The sequence below is a fragment of the Pinus tabuliformis genome, chromosome 5_1, assembly GCF_031772625.1.
Source record: "Pinus tabuliformis cultivar Carrire ecotype Pingquan chromosome 5_1, CPIR1, whole genome shotgun sequence".
Lineage (NCBI taxonomy): Eukaryota > Viridiplantae > Streptophyta > Pinopsida > Pinales > Pinaceae > Pinus > Pinus tabuliformis.
Window position 1 is genome coordinate 627621637 of NC_142305.1, and position 18440 is coordinate 627640076.

Consider the following 18440-nt stretch of genomic DNA (forward strand, 5'->3'; position numbering starts at 1 on the left):
GAGTGAGAAGTTCTGTTCTCCAGTTTGATGGCAATTTTCATCCTATGTTAACTTTAATTTGCTTTGAAGATTCAGAAAAGCTAGGATCAAGACAATTATTTCCTAAGAGAAAAGTGGTGACTGTCAAAGTCAAGATCCAAAACCTTTGCATACCAGTCAGGAACATCAAATGCCTTTGGAAGCACAAAGAAAAGAAGTCAACGTGAGCAATATTTTAAACTCCACTAAAAATAATAAAATTTTGATGCTGTGGAGGCAAATCAGAAATGTAAACAAAATGGACTGCAGCACGAAATAATTTCAGTCGCCATTTGATTCAGTATAATGAAGGACTATTGTTTGATGAAGAATTGCATATGTGATATGTAGAGCATTTTTTTAATAATCTAGGAAGATTATCCTACCATGTTTGCATTGCCTCTATTTCCATGATGATGAGATAACCAACGTAGCTTCAAGCCTGATTACTAGTATCCTTTGTGAGCCTCATCCCAACATGCCCCTGCTGTCCTAGAGTAGGCTAGTAGGAAACATTTTAAAGAGTTATATCTTACATGTGCAGTCACAGAGTATGCAATCAGGGAGCAACAATTTTTTTGCAAATGCAGTCAGAAATCACAATTTTTCAGATTCTGTTTGGAATAATGAAACTAAATCAAATGAACACTGCTTTTACTGTACTAAAGCAAACATGTTAATCATTTTGTGATCCATTACTGTCTCATTATTGATTACCATCTTTTAGAAATTTCACAATGGTCATTTTATTAAACAATGGATGTGATTTTATCAAACAATGGATATGATTTTCAAGGCATAAGAGACATTGCTTAGAGCAAGGGAAGATGTAAAAGTGTTACAGCCAGAGTGGCGAAGGGATTTTGAATTGCTCGGTAAGTTAAAGCCAGAGACTTCTACGCCTCGACGTTGAATGGGGGATTATTATTTTCTTTAATGTTCGAACTTTGTAAGCTAGACATTTGTTTTGTTGTTATGTATTGCTATCCGAGTAAGCTATTAGCAGGAATGACACTGACTTCTTTCTCTCTAAAACATTATTTTTCGAGATAACCAGGTCACAGGAATTTCTAATGCTGCTAGGGGATATCAGAGTTCTGGAAGAAAACAAGATTCTTTATAATAGCCTTCAAGACCTCAAAGGTGTTTGTCAGGGTGGAAAAGGTCGTCTTATTCAAGCGAAGCAATAAAGGTCTCAGTTGGAAGGTGGGTAAAAGGATAAACAGGCACTGGATAGGAATCTGAATCTGGAACCACAACCATAGACTCTGCCGCCTCCGTCTTGGCTCTGATGAAGGAAAAGTAAGGCATCAGAAAAGAATCTCCTATCTTGTAAGCAAGTAAATCTTATGGTTTCCTGCGGGGGAATAAACACCAAATTGGGGGGCCTTCATTCCCTGGGTGTCTGCTTGATTATTATGACTGTGATAATCAGATATGACGAGGGGATCGAAATCTTAATGTTGTGTCGTCAAAATACTGCCACCGACATCTCCCTGCAATTATTGTCAGAATGGATGCCATCGTTATATTATGGCAATTACAGTAATCTCTAATTATATTTACTGTTTTCTTGGGGTTCAGGGATCATAAGGGTATACTTCAGAATCAGACCCCATTTTGGGGGTTAATCTGACGCCCAGAGTGCAGTGGAATTTATTGGGGAAGATAGATCCCTCCTTGTCAATACATCCAAATGGGAAAAGATGTACCAATTTTAATAAGGTGTTTGGGCCATCTGCTACACAAGGTACTGATTAAAGAGTACGTTGACCTCGTCTTATGACATAATTTGCATACAATTACTAACTTGTTTTTGTCCATGAAATGGCAGAGGAAATTTACATGGATACACAGCCATTGATCCGATCTGTAACCCAAAACGGGCAAAGATGTACAGAGAACATCCAATTTTAATAAGGTTTTTGGGCCATCTGCTACACAAGGTACTGATTAAAGAGTCTTTTGACCACGTCTTCTGGCAAAATTTGCATAAAATCACTGACTTGTTTTTGTCCATGAGATGGCAGAGGAAATTTACATGGATACACACAGCCATTGATCCGATCTGTAATGGATGGTTACAATGTCTGCATTGTTGCGTATGGTCAAACAGGATCTGGAAAGACCCACACCATGGTTAGTATCTTTCTTCTAAGGATTTTGTTCAAAAAAATTGGTGATTTCCTAAAGATATATGTTTAAAATTAAAATGGCTTAGATGAGAAAGCAACTTCTGGTTCTCAACAAATAGATTAATTTTTAGATCTTTCTCAAGGTAACCTGGCTTGACATTCAACACTTAAAATTCAGAGTGGTCTAACAGGTTCTTTCTGAAAAGGAAATCGGAGTCAACTATAGAGCTCTCAGTGACATCTTCGAGTTATCTCAAATAAGTTGTGATTTGTTTTTATGACTTCCCAGCTCCAAACGGACATGCTGAGCGAACTTTCAGGACATCACCTAATCAGCAGTCGATGAAGGTCGGAAACGAAGGTTGTAATAACGTGAGTTTTGCCCTTGTGGACATTTTAATGCTATCTCGGCAAACTAGTGTTAATTGATGTGTATAATAGTGCCAGCGTTTCTCACAAGCCATCAGGTAGGTTTTTATGCTTCCTTTATAGAGGAAGTCAAGGATAAAAGAAAAATATAAATTGTAAATTAAGTGTAAATTGATGTTGAAGAAAATGCAACGGACTGGGACTACAAGTTTGAAAGTCCACTTGAAATTCCTTTTAAACCAAGGAATAATGCTTATAGTTTATTATTTGCAATGTGCACCAACATTCTTTTTTATAATAAGTTAGTTATTATATTGGTTGGCAGGATAAAGGCTACTTGCGAAGAAGTAGAACCGTAAGAAGCCATCTTAGTTGTCACATGATATGTGTAAATGCAAGGTCACATGCCATTTCCTATGTGTGACCAGAGATAATTCGGCCGCTAAAAGACTAGCAGCACAGAGAGTCCAATTATTGCAAGATCAACTAGCGGCACAGTGGGAAGCTTTATCAACAATTAGCTTCCCAATAAATTTTGGGTGTCAAATTTTTGATCTGGGGATGAACTGGAATCCCCTTAAGCAATGGATAATATGGAGTGCAAAAGATATAAGTATGGAATGTGATTAAGTTGAAAAAGAACAAAATTACCTACGGAAAAACACACAGGGATGTCAATTTTTATTTTGGCAAACAAAGGTGGTTTTTTTGATTATATGTTGGTCTAGCATAGGAAAAAATTTTCACATATGGAAAACACTATGCCCATATATTCTTGCAATAAAACATTATGCCCATATACATTCCTGCAATAGGATGCACGAAAATAGGATGCGGAAATGACTGAATATGTAATCATAATTTCATAATGGGAGCAACGTGTTTAAGTATTTTTAATATAGGATGCACGAAAATAGGACGTGGAAATGACTGAATATGTAATCATAATTTCATAATGGGAGCAACGTGTTTAAGTATTTTTAATTTGAATATTAACATTGTACATACAACTGATTTTTTTGTAGGACCAATGTGTTTAAGTATTTTTAATTTTAATATTAACATTGTAGATACAACTGAATTGATTTTTTAGTAGGACCAACATGTTTATGCATTTTTAATTTGAATATTATTGTATATAGTATATGCAAGGTTTTTGCGATTTTTTTTTAAATGGATGAGTTAGTAGATAAATTCAGATTTGTGTAATTAAAATGATTTTTCAATTTTAAGATGTTAAGATTGATTGATGGATTGGTAAATTAATGATTTTTAACATGGTTAGTAAATAAATTAATTGATGTGACTTGTAAATTGTGATTTTTTCTTTTTGGATAAAACATATTGTAAATTGTTTATGATAAATTTTATTTTGAAATGGTTTAGTTTTTGCATTAAATTATCATATAATTGATTTATTTATTTATTTATGGCACTACTTTTAGGTGATTGAAATTTTGTGTCATGAATTGAATGCATTGTAGTTCTCTTCTTTTTATGATTTAATATATCACAAATTCCACATGATAAAATGAGATTTAATATATCACAAATTTCACATGATAAATTGTATTTTGAGGTCTAGTTTTTACCTTAATTTTAATTTTTGAGAATTGTGAAGGAGATTTTGGCTATTATGAATGAATGCCTTTGCTTTGGATTGGAAAGTTCACATGTTAAACTGATTGATTTATACATAACATTATCCTCTGGTTTTGTAATCTTATATTTTTTTTTTAGAATTGTGATCAAAATTTTAGATATTATCAATGAACGATTTTTCTTTGGATTGGAAAGTCCACATGATAAACTGTGTTTTGAAATGATTTTATATGTCTCTCTAAAATTTATACATAGTTGTAGCCTCAAGTGCTAAAATCTTACATTTCCCTGAGAACTTTCAATAGAGTAATATGAATGAATATATTTATTTTGAAGTGGAAAGTGATTGCATGTTACAATTGTATCAAACTGTACAAAAAAAACTACAAACATTATCCTAAATTATAGATTACAATGTAGTTAAAATTGAGGTTCAGTTCAAGATAAAAAAACCTTAAAAGTATGAATATAAATTGTAGTTAAATCAAATCTAGTACAAATTATCTACAAAATTTAAATTATGACTAAATGATTTTTTTTTTTGCCCATTATAGAGATCCATCTTTAAATTAATGAAATGAAAACTTTTTTCCACAATATTGATCCATATTTAAATTACAATGAAACAATTTTTTTCCCATAATACAAATCCATCTTTAGAAATTTAAGGAGATGAAATGTGAAGCAAAAATTTAATAATCTTTTGATGGAAAATAAAAGTTATTCTATCATTTTTGTTTCAGCTAGTTTAAGGTTTGTTCTAACCAACAATAAATTTATCTTAAGCTATTGGTTTGTTCTACCTAATAATAAATACATCCTAAGCTGTTCCAATTTAATGTACAATAAACCCATAATCCATCTTAACCTTAACCTTACAAAGAGCAAAGTCTAAAAAGTAAAGTTTCAAATTTCAACATTCTTTATCTATAAATGGTTAAACATTTATTAAAATGACAAAATGTAAACAGAGTTAAGCTATAATCTGACATAGGGCTGAAACCAATAGTGCATTGATGAAACAAGAGAACAAGCTTTCCATTAATAAGTGTATAAATTAATATTTTGAGAATAAAAATTTGTTTTAATTAATTTTGAAAGGACCTTTTCATCCCAAAAAGATTGTCACACTTTTTTTATTCATTTAAAAATATTGTTATGTGTGCCTCTTTGAGTTGTTGAGATAATACGATAAACAAATACACACACTGCTCCTCTCATTACCGCGTTAAGTCTTGTCGCTTTTATATCTATAAATTTGTTGCAGTGCAAGCTTTGTAAATATACACATTCCTTTAGAAGAAAGGAAAGGTTTGAAGTTGTTGTAGGAAGGAAGCTAGGCAACCGAAATGGATTCACACTATAGAGTCGCAAACACCATAATTGTATTGTCAAAAGCATTGTGTTACACTACGTTAGGATTACGAATGAAGGAAATTGCAAGCATTATGTCCACTGGAGCTTTAGATTGGGCACCCTCAATCTTACGCCACTTGGCAGGCCCAAATGTCCCAAATCTAGTTGCTAGAAATTCCTAGATCTAATGGCCAAGATCACTTAGATCGGATGAATAAGATCTACCAAATCTCACGGCCACGATTTTTTAGATTGTACAGTTAGAAAGATCCATATCTTACAGCGAAAATTTTCCAGATTGGACGACCAAGATCTACCATATTTGATGGCTATGATTACTCAATTGGACGACCAAGATCTATCAGATATGACGGCCATGATTATCTAGATAGGATGGCTAAAATGGCCCAGATCTAATGGTTACAATTTCTCAAGTTAGACGACCAAGATTTGCTAGATTTGACGGTTGTGATCGCTTAAATTGTACAACCAAGGTTTATCAGATCTGATGGCCACGATTGCCTGGATTGGATGGCCATGATCCGACAGCTATAATTTTTCAAATAAGACGACCAAAATCTACTAGATATGACGATTGTGATTGCTCAAATTGGATGACCAAAATCTACTAGATCTAATGGCCAAGATTTCCCAGATCGAACGACCATAATGGCCCAGATCTGACGGTTATAATTTCTCAAATCGGACAGCCAAGATTTACTAGATATGATGGTTGTGATTGCTTAAATTGGACGATCAAGATTTACTAGAGCTGACGGCCACGATTGCTTAGATTATATCGCCAAAATGGCCTAGATCTGAGAACTACAATTTCTCAACTCAGGCGGCCAAGATCGACTCGATCTACGACCATGATATACCAGTTTAGACGACTAAGATCTAACATATCTGACGACTATGATCGCTCATATTTGACGACCAAGATCTGCTAGATTTTACGGCCATGATTGCGCAAATCAGATAGCTAAAATGGCTCAGATTTGATGGCTGCAATTTCTTAAATTGGATAGCCAGGGTCTCTTAGATATAATAGCCACAATTTGTCATACTTGATAGTTGTGATCACTCAAATTGGACTGCCAATATCTACCAGATATCACAGTTAGAATGGCCTAGATATGACGGTTGCAATTTCTCAAGTCATATGCCCAAGATCGCCCAGATGTAACGACCATGCTTTACCATATTGGACGGCCAAGATTTGTCATATTTGATGGTCCATATTATTTTGATCGAACAATTGAGATTTTCCATATCGGATGACCAACATCACCTATATATGATTGCCACAATTTCTCAGATCTGATGGTTGAGATTTCTTTGATTGAACTACTAAGATTGTCTTGATTAAACGGCCAAGATTGCCCAAACTTGACGATCGTGATTTATGAGATCAGACGATATTGCTCTCATCAAATGGTTGAGTTTTTCTAGATCAGAGGGCCAAAATTGCCATTATTTACCAGATCAGATGGCTTTGATTTTTTAGATTTGACAGTCACGATTGCTTTGACTGAATGGCTAAGATTGTCCATATCGAAGGGCCAAGATCTCAGATTTGATGATCAAGATCGTTTTGATTGAATGACTGATATTTTCCATATTAGAGGACCAAGATCAAATTGGATGGCCATGTTTTCTCATATTTGACAGTCAAGATTGCTTTAATCGAATGACCGAGATTGTCTAGATCCGATAGCCAAATTTTCCCGAAAGCTAGAGCCCTTGATCTGGGTAGTGGATCTTGCACCACTTGAAAGCAGGTTGATAATTGATGCGTATAAGTTGGTCAACACATGGCATCCCTGGAGTCATAGATCGATCGATGAATCAATATGTGATTTGTCGCAACGTGGGAACTTTGCCAACTAGAGGTGTTCTCTGGTAATTTTGTAGGAATGGGCATTTGTGAGGTTTATAAAGGCTTGGTATGATTTAATTTTAATGTGTGGGAGGAATTCAATGCGGTCGTCAGAGGAGACGCGCAACCTGCAAAACCTCAACAATGTAGATTGCCATTTAAATAAGCTCATGGGCCTATAGTTGCAGTATTCTCCTTAAAAAGCAGGAATTTAAAAATGGTAGACTTGTCCCGCAACAAATTTAGGGGCTCAATACCTTTGAAAGCGGTCAATCAACACAATATGCAATAGTTGGTTGTGTCGCACAATTCATTGAGAAAATTGATACCCGCTTCAATCATCGTGATCTTAGCTTCAATACATCTTTTTTGGGAAATTTGTCATGATTGAAGACTCTGGAGCTCACAATGAAAATCACTTTAACGGAGGAATACTCAATACATTTCTAATTCTCATGTCTTCGTTGGAATTAAATCTGTCCCATAGCTTTCCCGTTGTAACAATTTTGGACTCGACCATCAACAAAATTCACCACAAATACGATCGATCTCTCATAAATCGGATTTGGTTTATTATATCTTATAATCTTCTTAAACTAATAAACTAGCCACGTTTTTAGTAATAAATTAGTCTTGCAGTAAAATCATGAGAAAAATGCATAGCCTAAGATCACATATGGTATATAAACCACTTGCCTTTGGGTGAAACGGGTATATTATTGTGTTCAAATTTAAAAATTGAAAATTATATACTAAATTTTTTTTTGAAGTTTAAAGCCTTGAAAAGCATATCATAGTTACATCACAATCAATTTATGTTAGTAGAAGGGCGCAACATTGCGTTATGGTTATTCCCATGCCTATTCTCAATATAGATATATCATGGTATATATTAAAGTGTTTTTTTTTTTTTTATGTGATATCTCTCAACCAATGTGGTATTAATTTCTCACATAAAAAACATTTATATAGTAGAAACAAAGTCATTTTGTAGGTGTATGTTGGGCGATCTCATATCGAATGATTGTACCATCTATGTTGACCTGATGGTATAGGTTTGGTAAGATTATTTGTTGACTTGATGGTGTAGTTTTGGTAAGATTATATGGTAATTTGTACCACTAAATTCATCCTCTATTGTGCATGCCATGAATTACAAGCATGTTGCCTCCAAGGAGTTTATGGTACACTACTTGCTTAAGATCAATAAGGATTAATGAGGTTTGACTCACTTGACTCCATAAATAACAAGTACAAAATAGATTTGGATTTCCATGGGCCCAAAATGAGGTATTCTAAGTAACTATGGTCTAATAGTAGGTTTGAACCCATAATTAGATCCATAAATGTAGGAATTACCCAAGAATATTTCCAAAATGAGTCAAACTTGGTGAACAAGGGATAAAAAGAATCCAAGGACCCCACCTAAGTGTTAGACATCCTAATAAGGCCCCAAATATATGATAATGTGAAGGGTGTTACAAGGAAATGTTGATCACATTAAAGTAATAATTGAGAGGTATTATTTTGTCATGGGCAAGTTACACATGAATCTAGTGTAGGTTTGAACCACATAATGCACTCCCTATTCTAGATAGGCGCATATTAGTAACCGAGGATGAAGGAGGTGAAGGCACTAGGTTAGATGTATAAAGGGCAAGAGAAGTAAGGTGGAAATACTAGGGTGACCTTATTGAGTGAAGAGGAGAGTGGTGACTATTCTAAGCTAAAGTGAGGACAAAAGAGTAGGGAGAGTACTAGGTATTATTAGTATGATCACGAAAGTGACCATGTAGCTACAATTGACCACTTAACACTAAATGTCTTGCAGGAGAAGCATGGTTGTTGACTAAGATTCCATCGTCTTGATTTTGCCCTACTCAAGATAATGATCCATGAGGAAACCAATCAAATGAACAAAGTAGAAAAATGACCAAGAGCTTGGAGAGATGGAAGTAAAATAGACTACCTTGAGTAGGCTTGAGTTGTCAATGAGAGTAAAAAATGAAGCATAGGAGAAGTACAATGCCATAAGTCTTTAATATAGCCATTAATTTTAGATAACAGAGGGCCAAGTTGGCCCTATAAAGGTCTTATTCAAGTAGAGTTTTAATTTGACTGTTGAAAACACTTACAAATAAGAAAAATTGTATTAGGGCATTGGTGAAATATGGATGATAGAGGAGAGACCTACATCAAGTGTTTGGATGATAAGGGAATGAGGGATAAGAGAATGAGAGTTAGAGCTCCTCTAAGCTAGTTGATAACAACGAAGATGTGACGAAGTGGGAAGCCCATGTGGATTTCCCTTTAGGATAGTCATGTATTAAAATAAAAATAAAAGTAAGTCTTGATAAGTCGACGATGAACCACACTAGTTGGTTCGAAACGCGTCGACAAATGAGATTCAATGTGATTTTCGCCGAAATCTTTCTCTAACTTCATATGGATCACAGAAGCCTAAACTCTATTAAGTCTTACCTAGTCACACAAACTTTTGAGTAATAAGGAGAGGAAGCAAACTTTGAAGAAGATAGGATACTAGACTAAAGAGACAAGGGATAAGCCTTGGAAGTGATATTTGGAAGGTGAGAAAAGGGAACACGATAGTAAAAACAAAACAAGTCATCCCTTGTGAAAAAACAAGAGCTCTTCCTAAAAGGTATATAGAATCATCATCATTGCATCAAAACAAGGGTGGCCATGGAGGATGTTATACTTCAAGTCTCATGGGAGAAATGAAAATTGGAAGGGTGGCCATGGAAGACGTTTTACTTCAAGTCTCATGGGAGAAATGAGAAATGTGTATTCATTATCTTGGTGCCAAGGGATTAGGTAATTTCAATGACTTTGAGAGGTCTTGTCTTATATTTTTAAAACTTTAAATGGTCCAAGGAGTGGTTGAAAAGTGCATAGTGATGAGGGCATGCCATACATAAGTTGTTATGATGTTACAATCACTCATTTGACCATGAATTCATTGTAGCAAATCTCAATAAAGAACAAATTCACTACATTAACCTTTCATTTACTGAAAAAGGGTATGTTGGGAAAGGTTAAAGGAAAGGAATTGGGCATGTTTCTAGGAAATCTTAGGGGAGAACTCAAAGAGAGATTCAATTATGAGGTAATTTTTATGAGGGATTTCCCTAATGATATCCATAAATTACCTTTAGGAGGAGTGAGAAGAGAGGACTTAGACAAAGGGAGCATGAGGGAGTTGAGGAAGCCATGGTTTGAACCATTGTAGGATGAGAGAAGATAGGAGGGTCAAATGTTTTTTGTCATCTTTTCATTAGAGAAATTTTGAGGTAAAAAATGGGCCTAAAAAAATTGTACAACAAAAATTAACTTTATAAGAACCAGTGGGATTCAATATGATGCTATCAACCATGGGGGATGATTCACCATTTTTGAAGTAAAATAAACTACATTTTCAACTCATATTTTCAACCTATCTCCCTATGATTTTACTCAAATTTCAAGCAGGAGTACTCGTTGGATGCGGAATTTAATTTTACATCCAAGAAGTACCCATGTTGCATACTTTTGATGGATCCTACTCACGAAAAATGTGAAACACATGAAAAAATGTGATTGCAATCACATTTTTTCATGTGTTTCACATTTTAGGGTCCATTGAAAGTATGCAACATGGGTACTCCTTGGATGTAAAATTAAATTTCGCATCCAACGAGTGTTCTTTGAGTAAATCATAGGGACATAACTTGAAAAAATAGTTTTTTTTTTTTTTTTTAACCTCCAAAACTTGATGAGGTGATCTAATCTTATTTTAATATTTCCACTATTACCTCCAAAACTTGATGAGGTGATCTAATCTTATTTTAATATTTCCACTATTATTTTAGGAGGCCCTTTTTTGATCTCAAAGTTTCTTTAATGAAAAATTGCTTCAGTCCAAGGAGAAGGAAAGGTGCATTGAACATCACTCAAGATTATTTCTAGTTGACTAATGACTCTTCCACTGTAATTCCTTCATAGAATCATAAAAAAGAAGCGAGTGTAATGAAACATTTTACCTAAATTATAGTTAATTTAGAGTACAAGACAAGAATATATTATCTAAAAATGTTGTACAAGAGGCAGTAATTAATGCTTACATGAAAAATTACTAACAAATGTTTAACTAATCGATGCTTAACCTTAATAGAAGAAGTAAACTTATACCTTGTATCTACCATTCAAAATGATATACCTTTAGACACAAGCCAAGCTCCTAACATCATTGCCACATAACATGTGAGGTGAGTACACATCTCAACATACCCATTGCAACAAATACATATTATATTCCAATGATTTTGTAGTGAAAATTTTACATCTCAACACACTCTCAACAATGGGCACAATCATATAGATCAACAATTGCACAATATCCAAATATTTATCTCAACCACAACACCCTCTTAAGCCTCTTCGCCCCAATGATTTTAATAAGTATACATGTCAACAATGTTACAAATCCTAGTTGACACACATCAAGGCAAGTGGAACACAACTTGCCCTTTAGTTCAAGCCCTTCTCCCAACCAATAAATAAACTAGGGATAAGGTAGCCCCTCTTAAGAATGATGCTTCCCCCTTTGGAGAATATCCCTAAACCTAAATCATGGTGGTAGAAGGAGGTGTATGACAACAATACTTCCATTGATTAGATATTTAAACTTCCTTTCACTCCTCATATTGCACAAACACAACTTCCCCCAAATCAAATTTCGAGGAACATTCTCAAGCCTCTTTGCCCCATTGTTTCTAATAAGAATAGATGCCAACAACGTTACAGGTACTATTTGAAACATATAAAGGGAGGTGGAACCTATCCTTAAGTTTCAAAAATAACCTTTCCTCCTTTAGTTCAAGCCCTTATATCAACCAACTATAGAAAGTCGGGATAAGTTAGCCCCTTCTAAGAACAATACTTCCTCCTTTGGATAATAAGGCTAGTTAAAACCTAAACCATGGTGGTAGAAGGAGGCATATGTCAATAAGGACTTCTTTTGATTAGATATTTAAATAAATTTTCACCCCTTACAAACATGGTTTCATCGAAATCTATCAAAATTACTTACCCAAATTTGAAGGGAACATTTGAGAAAATCCTTAGCAATACTTGGGACATTTTCACCATGCCATCTTCTAAGTTCATTAACAAGAACGACATCTCATTTAAAGTCTTTTCTATTATCTATAATAGGGAACTCGCTATGTTGGTTGCACCAACTCTATTAGGCTTTGATATAGAACCTATGCTTATTAGTAGAATAGTTCATCCAACACTTTGACATGCCGAGGGAAGTCTCTTAGTTGGTTCTATCAACTCTTTTAGACATTAATATAGAACCCAAGCTTATTAGTAGAATATTTTATCCAATACCATGTTTCACTGTTATTTCATATTTCATACAAAACAAACGTGAAAAAAAGAAAAGTGAAACAAATTTACCTTACCCTGATCCTAAATATATGTTTTTTTTGGATTTTCTTTTTATTAAAAATAAATTAACGCTCTCTAAATTTTGTATTTTGTTATTTTTAAATTTTATTTATGATAGAATTTATTTTAATTAGTATATAAAATAGCCCACCATCAAATCATATTTAAACACTGATGTTATAAGTTTAGAATGCACACACTTCTTTATGTAACATTAAGAATATAACAAAAATGCCTTACCATGATATTATTATATTAATGTAAATTTAAACTCGGTCCCAAAGCTATTTTTGTTTTCAAATAGAATACATTACCTTCATCTCATTTGCTAACACATGCAGTGCTTAATAAAGCTAAGAAATGAAATAGTTGGAGAGTTTAACTGTAGAATTTGGTGGAAAGTTTAGCTGTAATGTGATCAAAGTTTTGGTAAATATTTGTCTATCAGTCTAGAGGGTGAAGAAAAAGCATTAGATCTAGACCGTTCGATCTGCACAATCTTAGCCGTCGAATATTCTTGATCAGCCCGTCTGATCTGCATAATCTCAACCGTCTGATCTACGTAATATTAACTGTCAGATTTGTCGAATCTCAGCCATCCGATCCATTGAATCTTAGCCATCTGATCTGCACTCTCTAGACTCTTCTTAATCTCAGCTGTCAAATATTTTAGATCTAGACCGTCCGATCTGCATAGTCTCAGTCGTCAGATTTAGAAGATCTCGACTGTCGGATCTTCATAATCTCAGCCGTCAGATCTACATAATCTCAGCTGTCAGATCTCCATAATTTTAACCGTCAGATCTGTGTGATTGGCACCGTCAGATCTTTGTAATAGCTCAGGGGACAAAGCTTCACACTTAGTTCAGCTCTATAAGTAGGTTCTCTTTCTTTACAATAAGAAGAATGGAATAGGAAATAGTAATCCCCCTTTCTAGCTTCTTAGCTAGAGCTCAGCCCCCCTCCACCCAATGAAAATTGAGCTTTCTTTTTCTATTTCTTTTTTAAGATCATTCCAGAAGGTTGATAGCCAGCCATTGTCAGCCGATCATGAGGCATAGCTTATCATAGGAGATCATAATTGAGCATAGCCAGGAGTCAGATCTACATAATCTCAGCTGTCAGTTTCTGGGATTGGCACCGTCAGATCTTTGTAATATCAGCCGTCAGATCTAGATGATAAGGACCGTCAGATTTTTCGAATCTCAGCCTTTAGATCCGCCTAATCTTAGCCGTTGGATCTGCGAAGTATTGGTCGTTAGATCTACTCGATCTCAACTGTTAGATCTGCACAATCTAGATCGTCAGATCTGCATAATCTTAGCCGTCAGATCTGCACGATCTGGTCCATCCGATGTGTTAGATCTAAGCCGTCGGATCTGCGCAATCTTGACCGTGCAATCTACTTGATCTCAGCCGTCGGATGTACGTGATCTGGACCGTCAGATCAACTTAATCTCAGCCGTCAGTTTCATGCTATGTGGACCGTCAGATCTGCTAAAATTTAAGTTGTCCGATGGTACATGGACATTCTCTGCTAAGATAGGTGTTCCTGATTTCGAGATCGTTTTCTCCAGAAAGGGTTTGGTGATGGCGATTCCGAAAATGGTAGGAGCGGGCAAAGGGTGGATGGAAATCGCTCATTTCCGTAAGATTTGAGTGAAATCCTTCGCCAAATTCAACTGAAAAATATACTCAGGAGATCTCCAAAAACGCAGAAGGAAAACTCCAAAATGCAGAATGTGTGTTCATCTACACCCAATAACGTTAAATAAAATCAATGCCTGCCAGCATTATCCTTTCTCATCTCCAAAATCTGGCCCTTGAATCCCAAAATGGTATCAGCCACCGAAAGGGACAACAATGGGCGACCACTGCAGGAACGAGAATTGTTGGTCCTAAATCCTCTGAGCAGGCCGACCCCCAAGCAATCCCCTAATCCTCCAATTTTTCTGAGTTCCGACAATCCCTGTGATGAATGCATTGAAATGGTGGAAGGCAGGAATGGTTTGAAAGTAGCAAACGCCGTGTTTATATTTCATGGCTCCTCCGAGGATTGACATAGCGTACAAATTCCAGAAATTCTCCCTAGGAATCGAACCTGCATTTATCATTTCCGGCGGGGGTGTAATCTTAAATAGCGTATCCACTGATAGATTACAATCTGATAGGTTCTCTGCTATAACTTATCCACTGATAGATTATAATCTGATAACTTCTCTGATAACGGCTTATCTATAGCTTATATCCTGATATGTTATCTGCCAATAGCTTATTCCCAGAGAGGTTATCTTCAGAGCACTTATTTGCCGAAGGATTATCTTCCGATAGATTATCTGCTTCTAGCTTATCCTCTGATAACTTATCTTCCCGATGATAATTTATACTCTGATAACTACATTCTGATAGCTTATTTTCCAATAACTTATCGAATAACTTATTGAATAAGTTATCATCATATAAGTTATAATTTCCCATAGGTTATCTGCTTATAGCTTATCCTTTGACAGCATATACTCTAAGAACTTATCTTTCGGATGATAATTTATACTCTGATAACTACATTCTAATAGCTTATATTCCAATAACTCATTGGATAACTTATCGAATAAGTTATTATTGTGTCCGTGAGTATCTTATAAGTTCTGTGCCAAGTACCTATTAGCCAATAAGTTATCGGTAGATAAGTTTTTAGCCCATAAGGTATATGCCAATAAGCTCTCATCCGAAAAGGTCCTGCACTTATGCACTTATCGTTTCTCCCAGAAAAGCAAACTATTGTATCTGGACTGTCAGATCTGGCCAATTTCAACCGTCAGATCTACTGAATCTCAGCCCTCGGATCTGTGCGATCGGGACCGTCAGATCTTCTTAATCTTAGCCATCAGATCTTTCTAATATTAGCCGTCGGATCTGGGTGATCAGGACCGTCAGATTTGTGTAATCTCAACCGTCAGATCTAGGTAATTTCAGCCGTCAGATCTGTCGAATTTTAATCGTCAAATCGGCCTAATCTTAGCCGTTGGATCTGCTAGATATTGACCGTTAGATCTACTTGATCTCACTGAGGGGGAATGTTCTTATACTCCCTTCCTCACGTTCTTTGCATGAATACTTCTCTAAGTACCACTCACCCCCCAACCCGCACCAGAGGATTCTATCTCTCCACAATGGAAGTTTGTTTAGGCAAGCATCATTAACATGGTTGATTATGTTAATGCATATGATCCCCCTTCCTAGCATTACAATTTGACAATACTAACATTAAATCATATTTTCCTCCATACCTCAACTACTCTTGCGATTATCGTGCATGGCTACCTAGAACCATTTACAAAAGTCATTATCGCCTTCCTATTGAGCAAGAAGGGAAGGATTCCCCAAAAATTCAAAGGAGGAGATATCTCTCTCTCCATTTAAGGAATTTTTTTCCTCAATTGTAGTTATGCTCCCCCCTTTAGAAATCCTTTTGATGATAATTGAGCCTCCTTTTCTCTTGCAAGCAAGCCCCATTTAATACTTTATGCTAAGAGATGTCTTCACCTAGTAGCAAGGGTCCAAAGCAATGGTGGATGCCTCACCTAGCCACCTCCTTGTCCTTGGTTTCCCTAAGCATTAACATTGTTACAAAAACCATGCATACTTACTCTATACATGAAACTAGACAAGCACACATACAACTATATCACTACCAAGTCAACACTCATTAAACTTTAAAAATTAAATACCAACTTCCTTCATAATATTCAATAATAGCCCTTCCTCGTACAAGTGTGCATGCAACAATACCTTCAAACATGAGCCAAGCTCCCATGACAACTACCACATAACCTCTAAGGTGAGTGCACATCCCAACATATCCTTTATAACAAATACACATTCTAGCAATTTTTCAGTGACAATTTAACATCCCAACACACACCCAATTATCGGTAAAATATTATATATCAACAATTTCATAATATCCAAGCGTTCACCTCAATGAAAACACCCTGTTAAGCCTCTTTTCCATAATTATTTGAATAAGTATACATGCCAACTATGTTATAAATTCTAGTTGACAAATATCAATGGAGGTGGAACCTAACCATGAGTTTAAAAAATAATATTCCATTCTTCAGTTCAAGCCCTTCTCTCAATCAATTATATAAAGTTTGGATAAGGTATCCCTTTCTAACAATAATACATCCTCCTTTGGAGAATACCCTAGTTAAAAGCTAAATCTTGGTGGTAGGAGGTGTATGAAAACACATTATTCTTTTGCTTGGATATCTAAACAACCTTTCATGCCATACATTGTACAAATATGGCTTCCTCCATACCTAAAAAAATTACCCAAACTTGGGGGGACATTGGAGAAAATCCTTGACATCACTTGGATAATTTAACCATGGCTTTCTCCAAGTTCATCAATAATAACGACATCTCAACTAAAGCTTTTGTATAGTATATAATAACTAACTCCCTTGTTGGTTCCATCACCTCTATGAGGCATTGATACAAAACCTATACCTATTAGTAGAATAGTTCATCCAACATGTTGACATGCCTAGATCAGATAACTATGGTTTGTTTACTCTCGTTGGCCTATATCTCCTTCAAATTTCATACATTGATGGCATAAGGATCTAAATCATTTCACTTTAGAGATACTTAAGGAAACCATTTCTAGAATTTTAAATGGACCCTCAACCAGGTAAATAGAGTCAAATTGTTTCTTGAAGACCCCAAATCAACGAAATATACAGTTGAACATCTAAAATGTATCAAGAGCACCTACATTGAGGTTTTTGTGGGAGAAATAAAATCCAAATAAACTAAAAACCAAAACTCCAATAAAAATGCAACATGTGATGGAGTGACAAAACTTACCAACAACTAAAATCGACTCTCTAACCATATTCCACATTAAAGAGGAGAAATCCAACCTTTCCACCTCAACCACTAGTATGTGGATAAAATATGGAAATTGGGACACAAACAATACTGAATATTGGTGAATATTCAAGTAAATAAATTAAGAGAATCACTAGACCAATCACGCTGCCAAACCCAAAACAATTGCTGTAGAAAAATTTAATGTTATACTTGAGATACACAAGGTACCCAAGCCATGGTTTTTCTTCCAAATATTTTATGAAAAATAGTTTTCCTCTGCGTAAGAAGAGGCTTAAGCTCCTTCCCTTGAGGAAAAGGAGACTTTTCATGTCGATTCCTCTCTTATCTAACCTCTTAATATCGCAGAAAGAATCCATGTGATGTAGAAGTTCCTAAGAAGACCAATATCCACTTCTTATTACATCAAATTTATGATTGTTTCATATCCTAAGAAGGAATTCCCTTCATAGGATTCCTCCCTAACCTCGTTGACCTTGACACCAATCTCCTAATTGATCAGGTAAGTATCTCTCCAAACAAACCCATGCATGATTGCCCTTTTATCTTGATTGATGTTGAATGCACCTTTCCCTCTCATCGGACTGAAGCAACTTTTCATTAGAGAAATTTTGAGGTCTAAAATGGGCCTCCTAAGGAAAATTATAAATAATAATGGAAACATTAAAATAAGATTAGATCACCTCAAGTATTGGAGGGAAAAAAGAAAAACTATTTTTTCAACTTGT

At 35.3% G+C, this 18440-nt stretch overlaps 1 long non-coding RNA gene across 1 annotated transcript; it reads left to right on the forward strand.

The window, feature by feature from the left end:
* Positions 1-1771: 1771 nt before the first annotated feature.
* Positions 1772-3014, forward strand: LOC149166508 (uncharacterized). Its single transcript, XR_016260436.1, has 3 exons — positions 1772-2098; positions 2443-2620; positions 2848-3014. It is a non-coding gene; the product is annotated as an uncharacterized LOC149166508 (long non-coding RNA).
* Positions 3015-18440: the final 15426 nt, after the last annotated feature.